Source organism: Pezoporus occidentalis, unplaced genomic scaffold, assembly GCF_034315485.1.
Source record: "Pezoporus occidentalis ecotype Australia unplaced genomic scaffold, CSIRO_AGI_Poc_V1 ctg19, whole genome shotgun sequence".
NCBI lineage: Eukaryota > Metazoa > Chordata > Aves > Psittaciformes > Psittacidae > Pezoporus > Pezoporus occidentalis.
This window is the reverse complement of record NW_026913748.1, coordinates 13,147,272-13,163,711: the sequence shown is the minus strand read 5'-3', so window position 1 is coordinate 13,163,711 and position 16,440 is coordinate 13,147,272.

Below are 16,440 nucleotides of genomic sequence, written 5' to 3'. Positions count from 1 at the left end.
ATCAAGTTCTGTGATTTAACAACTCTGATTTCAGAAGTCTCTGATTTCATAGGCATTGCTATCTGTAGCAGCTATGCCTCCATTTAGGTATACTGTGAACGAACTCAACCACGTGTACAGTCATATTGCATTTATGGCATGTCTGTTCCTTGACCTTCTTTTATCCCTCTCACAACAAATCATTGCTTTAGGTTATTATGTGCTGGGCCCACAGCTGATAGAACTAACGATAACAATCCCATTGCTGCCAACAAATCAGCTGTGCCTTTTAGAGAGCTGGCAGGCAAATGCCACGGCTGAGGTTACCTCTGCTGCCCCAGTTCCTGCCCTGCAGCTTCACATGATGCAAGGCATGAACACAGACATAATGAAGATGATGGGGATGGGGGAGCAAAAGAGAAAAGCAGACAGGGTTTTTACCTTCACTGGGGTAAAAAAGATAATGCTGTGTACATGCAGGAGGGCTCATCCAGGTAAGTACTCTCCCTGGCAAGTGCTTGTCTATCAAGTTGGGATTGCCTAGGGACATTTGTAAGTCCCCAGAGTGAGAGGAGAGGCCTTGGAGGCCTGGTTTGTTTTCTTTTTATCTTTATTGTCATATCTAATGTGGAGGGTTACTGGGATAGGATTAAATGACAGAAACTATGAGTCACCCTGTTACTGCTAATACACTAGCACTCAAAGTGATTCTAGTAACTTAACCAGTGATTTGAAATGGTTCCACCTTTTGATTTGTTAGCATAACTGCATAGAAATTGTCTGATATTTGAAAGCACACATATAATAGTAGGCTAAAGTATTCTATAGAGAGCCAGATAAATTCCAGAGAAAAAGTCTTTTGGGATGTATGCATGTCCTTCAGAAATCCACACCATGTGGGGCATGACTGCACACAGTAAGAGCAAACAAGTCTGATGGCAAATGCTATCCTGCTGGCTCACACACTGCCTTCAAATCCAGCTGCTCAGGAAACCAGCAGTCCAGCTAACAACAACTACCCCTGTGAAGGCTTATGGGCCACAACTAGTGGAGGTGTACTAAAGGGAAAAGTAGCACATGTGTCCATACACACAGTGAGGCAGCGCCCAGCATGCAGGCTGTTGTACTTTGTGCCAGCTCTCTGGTGGGTCCAATCCAATGAGTGGTGTAATCCTGAGGTAAGAGGCAATGCAGTTTGCATTTGAGGGAACTGACTGGAAACCTTGGGTTCATGCAAATGCCAGAGGGAAGCCCACCTTGGCCACTATGGGATGGAGGCCTTGAGGTCCCCAAGCTGCACGTAGAGCTTGCAGAGACCCTGACACAGGACATGTCTCATTTGCCCATGTCCTCATGACAGACAAGGGCCAGGTAAGAGGTTGCAACATAAATCTGGTGGCCAGGAGCACACACAACTTTCTTTTTTCTATCCCTCCAGCAAGCCCACTATGACAACTCTGCAAGCATCTCTCTTCTTCCAGAAGGAAGTAGATCCACAATCAACCAGTGCCAACCTCAGCATTACCTCTCCCTGACCTAAGGAGACTGACCCACAGTCTTTACTTAGATATGAATATGAGTTAGAAGTGCACCCTTGCAGTGATAAAATGCATACCCAGCTGCACAGGAAAGAGCATAGCCAGCAGGCTAGAGAAAGTTATTATTCCCTCTGTGGAGCACTTCTGAGGCTACATGTGGAGTACAGTGTCCAGTTTTGGATCCCCTGGTACAAGGGAGGTATTGGCAAACTGGGATAAGTCCACCAGAGGACTGCCAAACTGGCCAGGGTGGAGCACATGATGTACAAAGAGAAGCTGGGAGAGCTGGGTCTGTTCAGCCTGGAGGTCAAGAAGAGACAGCAATGCTGCCTGTAACTACTTTGTGGGCACTTGTAGAGAAGGTGGATCCAACTTCTTGTCAATAGGTGCACAGCAACAGGAGGTGTGGCAACAAACACTCCCTGTGATGAGGGAGATTACAGTAGATATTAAGAAAACTTTTTTATCTTTTGAAATTTTGACCATTTGAAGTGGTTAAACATAGGAATAGGTTTGCCAGAGATGCTGTGACTTCTCCATCCTCAAAATGATTCAAGACTAGAGTGTCCAAGGACCTGAGAAAACCGGTCTAAGTAAGGACTTTGGTTGCTCTGAGCAGTGGTGGAAATAGATGTTCTCTTGAGTTTCCTTCCTACCTGGATTGTTCTATAGTTCTGTATTTCAGAGCTGAGTGGTAGGGCCACTGTTGAAACACAATCCTCATTTGTTTAAATCCAAAGGAGGTGGTGTTTTCATCTGATGAATGTTGTCTTGATATATATAGTGTTCTGTGAACTGCAAGATAATGTAAATGTAAAACTTCAGTAAAATAAATGGAGTTAAAATATTGCTAGGGTAACAGACAGTGCAAGATGATACCTTTCTGAGTTAGATCTTAAATGTGAAATTTCCATCTAAATAAGCAATAAAGGAACAGCCACCCCAATTCCAACTAATATTCTGGCCAGGTCAAGTTTTTTTTATTAGCAGCCACTTTATTCTGCAATTTATGAGAGTACCAGAAAATCTGCAAAGTTAACTTAAGCAGAGTGGAGATGTCTTCCCCAACACCACTAATAAATGGTCATTTTCAGCCCTAAAAATGTTGGGTAGAGCCACTAGAATCTTTATAACATGTACAATATAATTGAAGAATTATACATTATATGTAACCACACCACAAAACTGTGGTGTAACTTGGCTGAAATAGTTATACTTGTCTTATGTGATTAAAAACTCAGAATCTGATCCAGATTAACCAGGCTGAAAACCTTTAAAGACTGCTGGGCCAAAATCCACATCAATTTTTAAAACCATGGACCCACATTAAGACCTCTTAAATGTCACCTAGCCCTCTAGGCTTAATACTTCATATTGGTTTTCTCTCTGTTTCTCAGATTTATCTTGTCATAAGGTATAGTAAAGTCTGTGATTAAGGTGTAATGCGGGATGATCTATTCTTTTTTATTCTACTTGTTGTCTCATGGAGTTCCGCACTTCATCAGGGCTAGCCAGCTTCAGTAACTTCCATTCACAATAGCAGCATCTCTATTAACTGGCTTAGTGAATAATTTCTTCAGATGCACTTTAATGAGCAAACTTTCTCAACATTCTCTCATGCTGTCAACTTAGTAATAACTTCATGAGTTATTTTATTTTTCTCTGAAGAAAAGCAAATGCTTCTGAAGAATGACAGGTTAAATGTAAAATCAAGCAAATTAGTGCCAGCATTACAGTTCTAGAATTCTAGCTGCTTTTCACAAAATTGCCCTCAATTTCCTGCATTTTCAGATCATTATTTCTTGTACCATCGTGTTATGATTATACAAAAAGAAGACAAAGTAGCTGGCTGAGGGATACAAAGAAAAGTTAACACAAGAGAAAGAGTGCGCGGTTTATTTCTGTGCATTGGATTGTAGTTAAATTCATAAAATTATCCTTAAAATAAAATAAAATACAGATAGCAAATACAAATATAAAAATACAGACTTGTATTTCTTCAAAGTTCCAAGTGTATCCAGAATTTTCACTCAAATCCATATATTTAATTAAAAAATGTTTCTTCCTTTTTTGCCTGAATGTAACTCTAGGCTCAGTATATGTTTCGTATTCGAAATCAGGAAATAACTTTCAGTTTAGTGGGAGCTGAAAGTTTATGCCTGCGTGGCAGAATCTGAATTTTTCATTACCAGGTCTGACTGATAGAAGATTTTTTTGGAGGACGGAAGTAAAACTATTAAATGTTCCCAGCTGCAAGATTGTTACTTCACAACAGTTCTTGATTACTGAATATAAAATGAAATAGTTATGTGCATGAATTCTTTAAATATGAATGCAGAACTCGTACACATATGTTAGAGATATGACTTTAGAAATGAATATATGAATATATAAAATGAATATATGTAATTCTAATCTGGATTTTCTTTTATTCTTAAAATCAAAGAGCTCTTCCAGTGAATATTTATGATTTGTGCAAACATCTTGAACAGTTACTAGGTCTATGTCTTTTCTTTAAGCTTGTAAAGTGATTTATTCTGCTGACAGTGAAAGATGTAGCATCAGAGGTCTGTTCTCAATATCAGGCAGCACAATAAGCAGGGACTACATCACTGTCATTTGATGAAGACATATATTAAAATCTTCAAGCTATTTTTCAATTACTTTTGTTGCTCTTTTGATGAAATGTGGAAGAGAAGTGCACCAGAAAAACAGTACAGCCAGCTGTGTCATGCACCTTAATGCAGAATTAATGCTTATTAATTTATGAGACATAAGTCTAGAAGTGTACTTTTTATCCTGGGCATTGTGCCACTGTTTGGTTTTAAATTATTAGAGAACATTTTGATTGATTTGAATTAATTTCCAAATAACCACGAAATTATATTTATGCTATTTATTTATTCACTTACTGAACAGAGGCCAGTTCTACAAGTAAGGTGTATTTCTACTGACTAGTCACAAATAGTGTAATAGACAGTCCTTTTTTTATAAACACATAAATTAAGATGTGGCAAATGTTAGGGATTGAATACAGTACTTAATCTCTCAGTTTTGAGCTCTGGAATGTGAAGATCCTGGGTTTAGGTAGTAATACAAAAACCAAAATAACAAAAATACCAAATATAGTCAGTCTAAAGATCTTAAACATATGTTTGTCTTCTGAAGTTGAGCAAATTAATTTTTTCCTCTGGTGTGAAGGCTGACAACATTTATTATGATTACCTGATGCTGGTAGCTCTCTTATAGTGCATCGGTAGATGATATCTCAGCCTCAGGTGTGGAGCAGCACAAGGAGCGCAAGCCACCTGTCACACACTGTATGGGGAACTGCAGGGCCTCTTCCCTCAAGTCCTGTCTGCTGTCAGGGAAAGAGGAGGATGGGTCTGTGCAAAGGGACTTGAGCTTTGCCATGAAAGTGCTTCTGAATCAGATCTGCTCTTCGCTGATGCAGGTTACAGCCATGACAAGCCAAACTCTATCCGCGTATATCTGCATAGATACAGCCTTAGTCAGTACTCCCAGATCTTGACGTGTTATCTGCAGGGAGCCTGGTAGCTCACTGGGGGAAGCTGGCACTTCTCTCTTGTTCTACAGTAATTTCCCTTCAACATGCATGTCTCCTTCTCCTTCCCTTTCCAGCAATTCTTACACCACTCCCTCGCAGTTATATGCTATTGAGCTTTTAGTCAAGTAGTAACGACATCACAGAAAAAAAGCTGATCTTTGCTGACTGACACTTCCTGCTGCTGTGTAGGCACATCACAGCCAGCAGTTTATTAGGGGACATCCAATCAGGCCCTTAATGAGACTGCATCTCTCCTGCTGACTATTCCTCTCTCCCTTCACTCAACATCTCTGAAAGATAAAAGACATACTCTTTCTCGTATGAGGGAGGTAATGAGAGGTGCAAGACCCAAAGACAAACAAGACAATTATAACTTGGCAGGTGGTCTTGGAGAGGTGTCCAATACCCCAAGGCTAAGCCACCCACCTGTTTATATATTAACACGCTCAGAGTAGGCGAAGGTCTCTCCCAGACTGCAGGCCAATTTCCCGCATGCAGGCAGTGGGCTTCTATACATACCAGCACATGTGCTTTGGTCAGTGAAAGGGGATCAGTCTGTCCAATTTCTAGCCAGGAGATCTTGAGATTTCTGATCAGAAGAGGAAAGAAGAATGGTTTAGCTATGCCTTCACCTTGGAGAGATGTTTCCTGTTATTTTCTCATACCTGAGACCCTCCCCGCCAGCTCAGGTTCCCCCTTTCAGATCCCCCAGTATCTTTCCTCTCACTCTTGTGTCCACATCAACCTCAGCCACACCTCTTCTCTTCTACCTTCTTCTCTTCTCATCCATACCTCTCTTCTCTGTTTCTGGTTAGCAGCAGTCCTCATAATCCCCAGTTCAGTTCAAAGAAAAAAAGTGAAGTTCTGATTTGATAACATGACCTGGCCCTTTGGACTATACAAACCACTCAAAAAACAGCCTTCTTGAAGCCATCTTTAAAAGTCTTCCTGCACATATGCAGGACAGTGTATTGGTATGGGAGCATTTTAATAGACATATACATACAGCTTCACTCTTTTTGAAGGTAACTATATTGGTACTGCCCCACATGTGTAGAGTTAACTATGCAGCAAATAAAAAATTATGAATGTCTGGGAACCATTGTAAAAACACAGAAGAATAGGAAACATTGACAAATACTTTGTTTCCTTTTTCAAAACAGCATGGTTATACTGGAGAAACTCATGATTTAAATGATCCCATAGAGCTTTACAAGCCATTAATATGCAAACAAATATCAAGAGAACAAGGATTTAGAATACTTCAAATTTATGTTTAAATTGTCTTCTTGTCATGCGCTGATAATGCAAATGATGATCCACCATGATAATGGGATCATAGGCAGGATGATTTTGTGCTTGAAAAGAAAGAGATACTTTTAGGATCTGTGTCTCATACAGAAATTAAGTCCTGTGGATTTATGCTGAATATTTATAGTTTATCAGCTACACTTTGGCATGCGCAGGAGGAAGTTCAGACCAAATCACTGGAAAGTCTTAAATGCATCTGCAACCTGACAGATGATTTGCTCTATTGGAAATGTTAGTAAACCAAAACTGATGACAGTTGCATGATGAGCCAGATAACAAGATATTTTTAATACTTCAGGAGTTACAGAAGCACTGACTCCACCACATATTAGATTGTTTGCAGCATCTTTTTGGCATGAGACAAACAACCAAAACACTGTCAGGAAGATATTTGCAACATAGGATTGGAGGGAGCACAAAATACTCAAAATAGATGAGATTCTCTGAATGTCCAATCCATTCCAGCTCCTTCTGAATAGTATTACACCTGTTGGGCCAAATTCTCCTCTCATGTCTGCTTCTACAACCACATTATCCTCTCTTGGCCCATTGTGTTAAACAAGCCAAAGAAAAAATGGAAAGTAAAATGAGCATCTAAACAACATTATTTCTATGGATTTGCCACAAGTCTCATATTAAATTAGTTTGTGGAGGATGCTGCAGCTGCTACCTAGATCAATCATTTGACTTTCATTAGATTTGACAGCTATAAATGCTTCTAGATGCAGAGTCTAGCAGGCTTAGATTTAGTCTCCTTACAAGTGAAACATCACATATCAGTGCAAGCTTTGGATAATTGCCCTGTAAGGATTTACAGGGGGCTAGGAGAAAAATGGTTTATGTTTGGGTAAGTGGATATATTTGCAAAAAAAACAAAGTAAAATTTAAAACAGTTAAATCTTGGAAAGTGAAAATACAAATACCTGAGTTACTACTTCTGCATAATAGAACAAAAGGCACCACAGTGAGATCAGGCTCAGAAATCCTGATTCCTTGCTCTGGAAAGTTATTCTGCTATTAATTTTTGTTTGTTTCTGTGTTTGTTGTTTATTTGTTTGCTTGTTTGTTTATTTTCAGGGAGCTTTGTTTTCTTGCTTCTCTGACATACAATAGAACCTTTTTGAAAAGCCGATGGATTAACTGTACTAGGTAGATTTCCAAAGCAGATATATGTTTCAAAGCCTATTGAAATCTAAAAAAGACCCTCATGTATTCCTCTGGTCCAATGTAAATATAGACCTATTCTTCTTTTATTTGGAGACAATCCCATACAATTAGCTGGCTCAGGCAGTCCAGTCCCCTGGGTGCTCAGCCCAAATGGGTTTAGTTAGAATAACATATACTATGTTGAAAACCATTAGAAAGAATACTAAACAGCCCAGGACATGCAACTGATCCCGCTTGAAAAATCTTCATTATGCACCCCTTTCTGCAATCCTCCTCTTTGTAGAATTACTATTGGAATACATGAGAGAGATGAAGGATTGAATGGTTTAGCTTAACAAGCATTAACTGAGAAGGATCCTATTTCCAGTAGAAATCTTTCAAAGCTTCTAACCTTTCTTTCAGTAAAGAATCTATCAATCAGCTGAATTCTGGGTAATGATAAGAGCTGCAGAGAAAACAAACTATTTAGTGAAAAAAAAAGATAATTTTTACCCTGTTTTGGTTGTTGGTTTGTTTGTTTTTTTCAATATCCTTTACAAAAAATGACCCCTTAAATTTTTTCCCTACAAAAAAAGCCAAACTCCAATCAGTCACTTGCCAACAGCTGGGTCAAGCATTATGTTCACATGAACATTAAATATAGTAAGCTCCCTTCTTCAGCTCCATAAAAAATGGTCCAGGTCCTTACATTATGTATATCAACTACCTTCTTACATTCTGTGAACATTTATACTGGAAAGTACATGTTTCTGTAGAATGCTTGGGTTTTTATGGGGTGGCATTTTCTAGCAGAAATAATGTCTTCAATTCTCTAACCAGTTCCATTAACATCTCCGGCAGTTCTGTCTGATCACTTTACTTAACAACATCCCCAGCTGTGGCAGGTATGTACTCACACTACTTAGCACAGATGGTACTCACGCACAAATGGTACTCAGTGCTTTGTAAACACTGAACTTGGTGAGAAATTAGGGTGTTTGGAATTTGGGCTGTTATCTAATCAATCTCTGCATAACCTTGTCCCAGAGAAGTATGATGTTGTCTTTAATTCTCTGCATGGCTGTACAATCGCACTGATGCTATTTCATACAGACTAGAGGGCATGGAATGCTGTCACAGGGTAGTTGAACTTGCTTAAATTAGATTAAGTAAGGTGTAATGAGGTAATAGCAGAAAAAGTCACAGATAGGATTTACACAGTGGATTTCATGAAGAAACATTAAAAATGCATGGAGTCTAAAGAGGTTAGTGCCCAGGTGTGTTCAGTAAGTGAAGTCCCATAACAGCCATAGAGGAAAGAATGCATGCATTTAGACATTGACAAGAGAGTAGAACTTCCTTTGTTATTAAGCTGCACTAGGTTTGAGCCAGTGATGGAGGCATGCAAATCCATTACTAATCTTTTGAGCTATTCAGTCCTTCTGTGTGCATTTTTGTTTTGGTTTCCAGTCTGATTTGTTGCTTAAGAATTTAATATCTTACTTGGGATTTTCCTTATGTTTCTAGATCAAACCTCTACTGACTGTCAGAAGCCTGTTTGGCAGAGTTTAGCAGAAGAACTTCCACTGAGAAAAGAGATACAATTTTTAAACAGGTCTGTATTTTAGTAGGCATTGTATCCCAAGAAAATGAAAAAAAAATAAAACCTATTAAAAATTCAGGTGTGACAATCTCTGTTCCCCAGGTGCCAGGAGTTGCATTAGGGAAAGTTTTATGTAATTTATAAAAGTATTCTCTCTAGACCATAAATAAAATTTAGTTTGAGGGTAGGGAAAGGGACTTTAGTGCCCTTTCAGCAGCTTAGTTCCATCTATTTCAGTCTTCACCCTTTGCCTGTCATAATGTTCCCACTACCTTCTCGAGTATACATACCCAAGGCAAAGCCAATGTGACAAACACAGAACTAAGGACTTTGGAACCACCCCATTACTCTTTAAAACACAGCATAATTATTAAATCCCAACTCAAACCTGTTTCTTAGTCTTCGTTTGCTGTCCCAGTTGTCATCACTGTATCTTTTTTGTTCAGGCAAAAGAGGAGCCTACTGAAAGACTATGTTTCTCCCAGACAGAAGAAAATTGACACAAACTCAAGTTCCCCAAAACGTGCTGGTGTTGAATTTCAGCAAGGAAAGGTCACCAGATTTTCCTAACCCCACTAGATAATGTTTTTAGGGGTATCATATGTATCTACTTATTAATCCTTAGGACTGAGCTATAATGAGGACTAGGAGCGGCATGATATTGACTGATAGAACTGAAGAAAGCATCATGATATTAATGGAGATGTTTCACAGTATCACAGTATCACAGTATCACAGTATGCTAGAGATTGGAAGGGACCTCAAAAGATCATCTAGTCCAATCCCCCTGCCGGAGCAGGAACACCTAGATAATGTTATACAGGAATGTGTCCAGGAGAGTTTTAAATGTCTCCAGGGAAGGAGACTCCACAACCTCCCTGGGCAGCCTGTTCCAGTGTTCCGTCACCCTCACTGAGAAGAAGTTTCTTCTCAAGTTTAAGTGGAACCTCTTGTGTTCCAGTTTGCACCCATTACCCCTTGTCCTATCATTGTTTGCCACTGAGTAGAGCCTGGCTCCATCCTCGTGACACTCCCCCTTTATATATTTATAGACACTAATAAGGTCACCCCTCAGTCTCCTCTTCTCCAAACTATAGAGACCCAGCTCCCTCAGTCTTTCCTCATAAGGGAGATGCTCCACTCCCTTAATCACCTTAGTTGCCCGGCACTGGACTCTCTCCAGCAGCTCCCTGTCCTTCTTGAACTGAGGGGCCCAGAACTGGACACAATATTCCAGATGGGGTCTCACCAGGGCAGAGTAGAGGGGAAGGAGGACCTCTCTCGACCTACTAACCACTGCCCTTCTAATACACCCCAGGATGCCATTGGCCTTCTTAGCCACAAGGGCACAGTGTTGGCTTATGGTCATCCTGTCGTCCACTAGGACCCCCAGGTCCCTCTCCCCTACACTGCTCTCTAAAAAGAGAGACATGTTTGGGACAGATATAGAAAATAAAGAAAAAAGATGTTACAATAACCAGTGGATTTAAATGTTACTGGCAGAGAATGTGTGCAGGGAGAAGAAAGAACGTGTAAACAGACACCACACACAAATATCCGGCAAAGGAAAATGACCTGGGGAATGACTTATGAGGAAGACCTAGCTTAATCAGATAGATTACATTAAAAAAACAGCAAATCTGGATTTGCCATCAATCTTTGCCTCTCATGTAAGTGTTTCATCTATTTATATGGTATTTTTTGAAGTTAGTATCTTTATTACATGTGTTGTAGGTAAGACTCTAGGATTCCAATTGCAATTGGAGCCGCTGTGGACAGCTGCGATATATAAATGGCATAGGATATAAAATGTTTTAGGCGATATATAACAAAAAGGGAGAGCAGAGGTGGACAAGAGGAATGTTTGTGGCAGGCAACACACTCAGCTTGCAAACTGCCATGAAAATAAAAATTCTGAGATCTGCTCGGCTCTAGCCATAGGAGAGTACAATGTCAGTGATATGAGGGGAGACAAATGTATGATTCCCATTAACATTACCAAAATACATGCAGCTAAATCCCCCACTGAGGGCCCCAACAGCTGGATCTAACAATGTGGATAATGTTTTCATGTACTTCTGTCTTGTTGACCTGCTAGAAATTTCAAATTGAAACATAATCTAAGTAGATGGAGCACTTGTGGGCACAAATGTCAGATGTGTTATTATTCATGTGAAATCACTGCTGGAGGTAAGTCATTGTAAGCAAAGGAATTACAGCAGGGAGGAATTAGCCCTGCAGTAGTCCATACAGCTGTTCCAGGTAGCTGCACATTATGTTAAACTTCTTACATGATGGTGCTGGTAACATCATAGTGAGGAATGAAAGGAACAATACAGGCAACTTAACTCTATCTATGGACACAGCCATATTAGTCTCATTAACTGAAGCCTAGTGGGATTTTTATTCATTTTAAAAAAGAGTAGTCATACTTACAGAGGGATCATTTCCTGTTGTAGTTATCAAGCCAAACACTGTAAATAAAACACCACTAATACATGCTTCATGAAGACACAAGCATTTATTTTTTTGGCAAAAATTTAGCTAGGTCAGGGTTTTTCACTTCTGGGGAAATTTATATCATAGTAGTAGCTTTGAGGAAAAGGATATTGATTCTGTAATCTGTCAATGAGAAAAGGGTCATCTTCAAATGACTAGAAAATAAAAAGTCCTTCTCTTCACCTTTACCTATCCATTGTCCAAGCAAAACCTACAGGGAAAATCTGAGTCATTTGCATTGGAGTCAAACAACCTCCCATTCAGCCCCCATGTGCAGCTGTCAAATTGGTAAGTTTAGTAGTCATCTCAAAGGTTAATTGTTATGAAAAGATGAATAAGTCTTTTTCCCTTTTGACGTACTGTACACACCTCTGAAATAGGATAAGTTTTTTTCTGAGGCACATCCTGAGAGAAGTACTGCAATGACAATGTGCATTGCTCAGCCTTCTGAAGGGAATTGAAAGCAATTAGAGATGCACTGCTCCTACAGAAATCCAATATCTCAGCACTGGAGCATCCTGAACGTACTTTGGTGGCTGGAAAAGAGACTCTTCCCTCCCTAGCTCTCACCTTGGGGAGGTTTTGGGGAGGGCAATGCCTTCTGGTGCCATCAGAGCAGCTAAATGGGCATCACAACTCCATCCCACCTATGATACAACTTGCACATCTCATCCCTGCTTTGCAGACACTAACTGAAAACAACCACCCTAAGTTAACTGAGCTTGGGGACCCCTTTCAGGATGCCATCAGTCTATTATGCCAGTTATGAATTTCTAACCAAGACTACAGTCATATGGAGCAAAGCTCTGGAGGATTTGCTCAGATGAAGAAGTTTCATAGTGATCAGGTCATTTGCAAAAGCAAGTGAAATTAACATGGAGGTTTGTCAGAATAAAATGAAAAATTATATTCGGGTAAGGAGCTTAATATTCACCAGGACAATACCTTCAGGTTATAGTTTTCCTGCAACTTTTGGAACTATGAAAAACGTCACCCTCCAGCAACATCCAGCAGCATCCAGCAACAACCTTCCAGCAGAAGCACTGTATGGAAATAATATTTTAACAATTCTCGCCTTGTTGACTGTGGGCCTACAGGAGAAATACTTATTTGTTTATTCAGACTTATTACAAAGTGAACTAAATGGAATCAAAACCCATTGATTCCTGAGCAGGAAACATTAGGAGCTTGCCCACATCTCACTACTACCTTCAGCTGCTCATTGCAACCTTTATTTTACCTTGTGCACAAACAAATATATAACTAGTGTGAGAGAACACTGAGGATGCCAGTCTTGAGAAACAAATACCCCCCGTTATGTAGTCAGCAGCAAGGACACCACAGTCTCCAAACCAAATTACTATTTTAGTAATCAGGGTGGTTGCTTGAAAGGGAAAGAAAAAGGGGGGGGGGGGTTGAGGGAGGAGGGAGAGGAAAAAGGTGTGATGTGGAAAATGGGAAGTGGGGTAACATGTACAAAAATATGTAAGCAAGAGGAGGTCATCCAAAATAACTGACGTGAAGGAATAGAAGTGCAGAAACTTGAAGTCTGACCCAGCAGTTCTGCAAGCTCACTTCTCAGAAATGAGCCTGTGGACATACACAGGAGAAGCATTGAAACCAGAAAGCTGGCTAGAAGTTGCAGAAAAGCAGGTGACAGGTTAGTAAGAGCTTTCTATTTTTATCAGCCACTTTAGAAGAGTGGCTGTAAATTGCATGTTGTTGTAAAGCAATTTTGATAACATGCTAGTGGGACTGCTGCAGGTATTACTAACAAACACTTAGCAAAGGATTATATAAATTTCCTAAGTGACCATTACCATATAGGCTGAACTATCAATGATCCTAAAATAAGAATGTGTAGAGTGAGCTCTCATAAGAGGATAGGAGAGGTTTTGAGAATGCAGGCACAGGGTGAAGTCAGCAACCCCAGTGCTATAAATAGACATTTTGAGTGGCTGATTACTCATAACTAAAAGAATACAACTGTGAGAGGGACAAGTTTTAGGGCCTAACAAAATAAATAAACCTATAACAAAGAGGTATGAATGGTTAGATGGTGTTAATGAAGCCATTAGTTATGCTATGAGGCTGTTAAGTCTTAAAGGCTTGGAAGGAGAACAGGAACCTTGTGGTGAATAATTGTGAAAACATCCTACAATTAAAACATATAAAACCATATATGCCACATATGCCTATAACTGATTATTTTGAACAAAGACATTTTTTAAAGTGTAAAGACGGTAACAGAAACAGAAACAACTAGCTGAGCAAGCACCAATGCTTGAGAATTAGGTATGACGAAATGATCATTCTGGCAACCTGCAGCACTGTATGTATAAGAATTACCTTCCTACTGCTGAAAAGAATTGTATCTCTAATGCTTCTGTTTGCTCTAGTAACCAAAGGTTTGACTGTAATATGGATGTATCGTTATGAACTGGTAACAAAGTGAATGAAGAAGAGGTCTTACAGCTAGAGGTGATGAGCCAGTTCCTTGTGGAAATTCATTTTTCTGATAAGGAAACAATCTGGGGATGCAACCCTCCCTACATCTGGGCTGGACTGGGGGAGTTAGAAGCCTGGGGTTGGTGGCCTGACAGAGCCTTGAAATGAAGCCTGTCGCTGCATCTGTAACAGAGCTCTGCCGGTGCCTCTGCCTATTTGGATAAGCTAACGTTGACTTAGCTGGGCTGTGAATTTACTTATAAGCTCAGCTTATCCTTAGCTAGCTTCCAGGATGATCTCTGAAGCTGTGCTCAAAGGCTTAGAGGTGTTTAGAGTGAAATTTAGGGACTTTTAGTAGAAAGGTAGAAAACTGGAAAAATAACCTGTGCAAAAAAGTTGGGAGAAGTTATTTCAAAATCGGTATACTTTTGGTGGGTCTTAAACTTCTGTTATGTCGATATAATCACGTCAGCCCCAGTTGCTGCAAAATAATGCAAAGACTACTCAAGCAATTTTTAATCAGGATCCCCAGAGGCATAAACACTACATTCTTCCCAAAGCACAGCAGAACTCAATATTTTAATTTGAGGCAGCATTAAAATTTTTGAAGTGAATTGCAGAGGGAAAAAGCACATTTCAGCTATATAGGACAGCACCCACTGCCTGTTTTGAACAAAAGAGTTGAAATTCTTTCTTTACAGTTACCATTTTTTGATTCACATGTTTGAGCAGTAGTACTAACACACCCTGGTTTGTGCTCCATCTGCTATTTGGAAGAGGAAAAGGGGTTCTGGAGTAAGCTACAGATTGCCTAATTTTGAGGGGTATTGATATTAAATTTCTCCTTGTAAAAACCATTTTGCTGCTGTTTGGTTAAACACAATTGTAAATCTAACAGTTATTTCATTACTTTTGTCAAAAGCCTGTTACTATCCTTGATGCTGCTAACATACTCAGCAGGTCTGCTCTGACCTGAGGAGAGTGGATCCAATTCCCCAAAGCTTTTATTACTGAACAGTAGCATCCCTCCATCCAGGGTAGGACTATCTCTGCCCTCCAGAAAGAGGATAAATCCCCTTTTCATTGCCAGCAGTTCATGGCATGTGCACCGCTCACCCCCAGGAACTGTCTCAGCACAGAGCAGTGTGCTGACTCCATGTCCGCAAGACCAGCCAATTTCTTAGCTGCCTCAAAACTGCACTTAAATCACAGCACAGCTTCCCCAACATATATATAATGGCTTCCCTCCAACATGTATAGGCTTTCAGATTTCTCACCTGTCTCACACTATAGCAGCACAGGGACCAGGGGATGTCTAGCTATGCACCAGAGTAACTGTGACAGACAGCTATGTAATGGATTAGTGACATACCAAGAATTTTAGTATCAGATGAAATTATCATTAGAAGAAAATGTGTCTGTTATCTTGTATTATTTCTACCTGAATGTCTAATTTCAGCCCTGTAATTGTACAAAGCTTCCTTCTCAACTAACTTGCGTTGGACTAACGGCATTGATTGATACCGTTAACAAATGAGCTAAATAGGGGTCAGGCCATTTGAATTATTCTATCTTGCATCAGAAGCCATAAGCATGCATATAACAGGCTGCTGATTGTCCAACACTCTGCACAACATCATCGTTTCTCAAGCTACCTGTCTCTGAGAAGTGCCTTTTAGAAAGCAGGAGCTCAGCTAATAAGGTCAGGTGTGACTGACAATCAATTCTCTCCCCCTTGAGCCCACCAGCAGAAATTGTGGAGGCTGAGCTTTTGCAAACACATTGTCTTGCAATTGCTGCTCCCTACACTAAAGCTTATTGATTTTCCGGGATATCTATTTTACCTCTTAGAAACATTCCCTGGCTGCACACACAGCAGATTTCTGCATCAACAGTGAACCTCATTGTTTGTGCTGTGAGGCATCCAGTGACTGTCAGAGAAGTTGAAGAGATTTCTATTGCATGTCTGTCTCCTGTAAAGAAAGAAGTGCTGCTTGGAGAGACAAAGATTTTACCAGAAAATCCACTGAGCATTTGAAGAATTCATTCAAATTCTCCTCCGTATGATCCCCAAGCAAAATGATAGCAAATTTCATATAGACAGTGTTTTGGCATTTTGCAGATAGTGGATTGTGTATTGGACTAATGTTCAGTTCTTGAATCAGCAATTGCTGGCTGGCCACAGCTATCCCTCTGTTTTCACAGCAGAGGTGAAGCAGGGATATTGGTACAGACCTCCTGTGCAATCCAGTCAAAAGCCATTACAGAAGGATAGGGTATTATTCTCATCAAAGAAGTGGTTAATAGCAACATGTTATGTCTTTTCATAGGCTGATAAAGTTGAATTT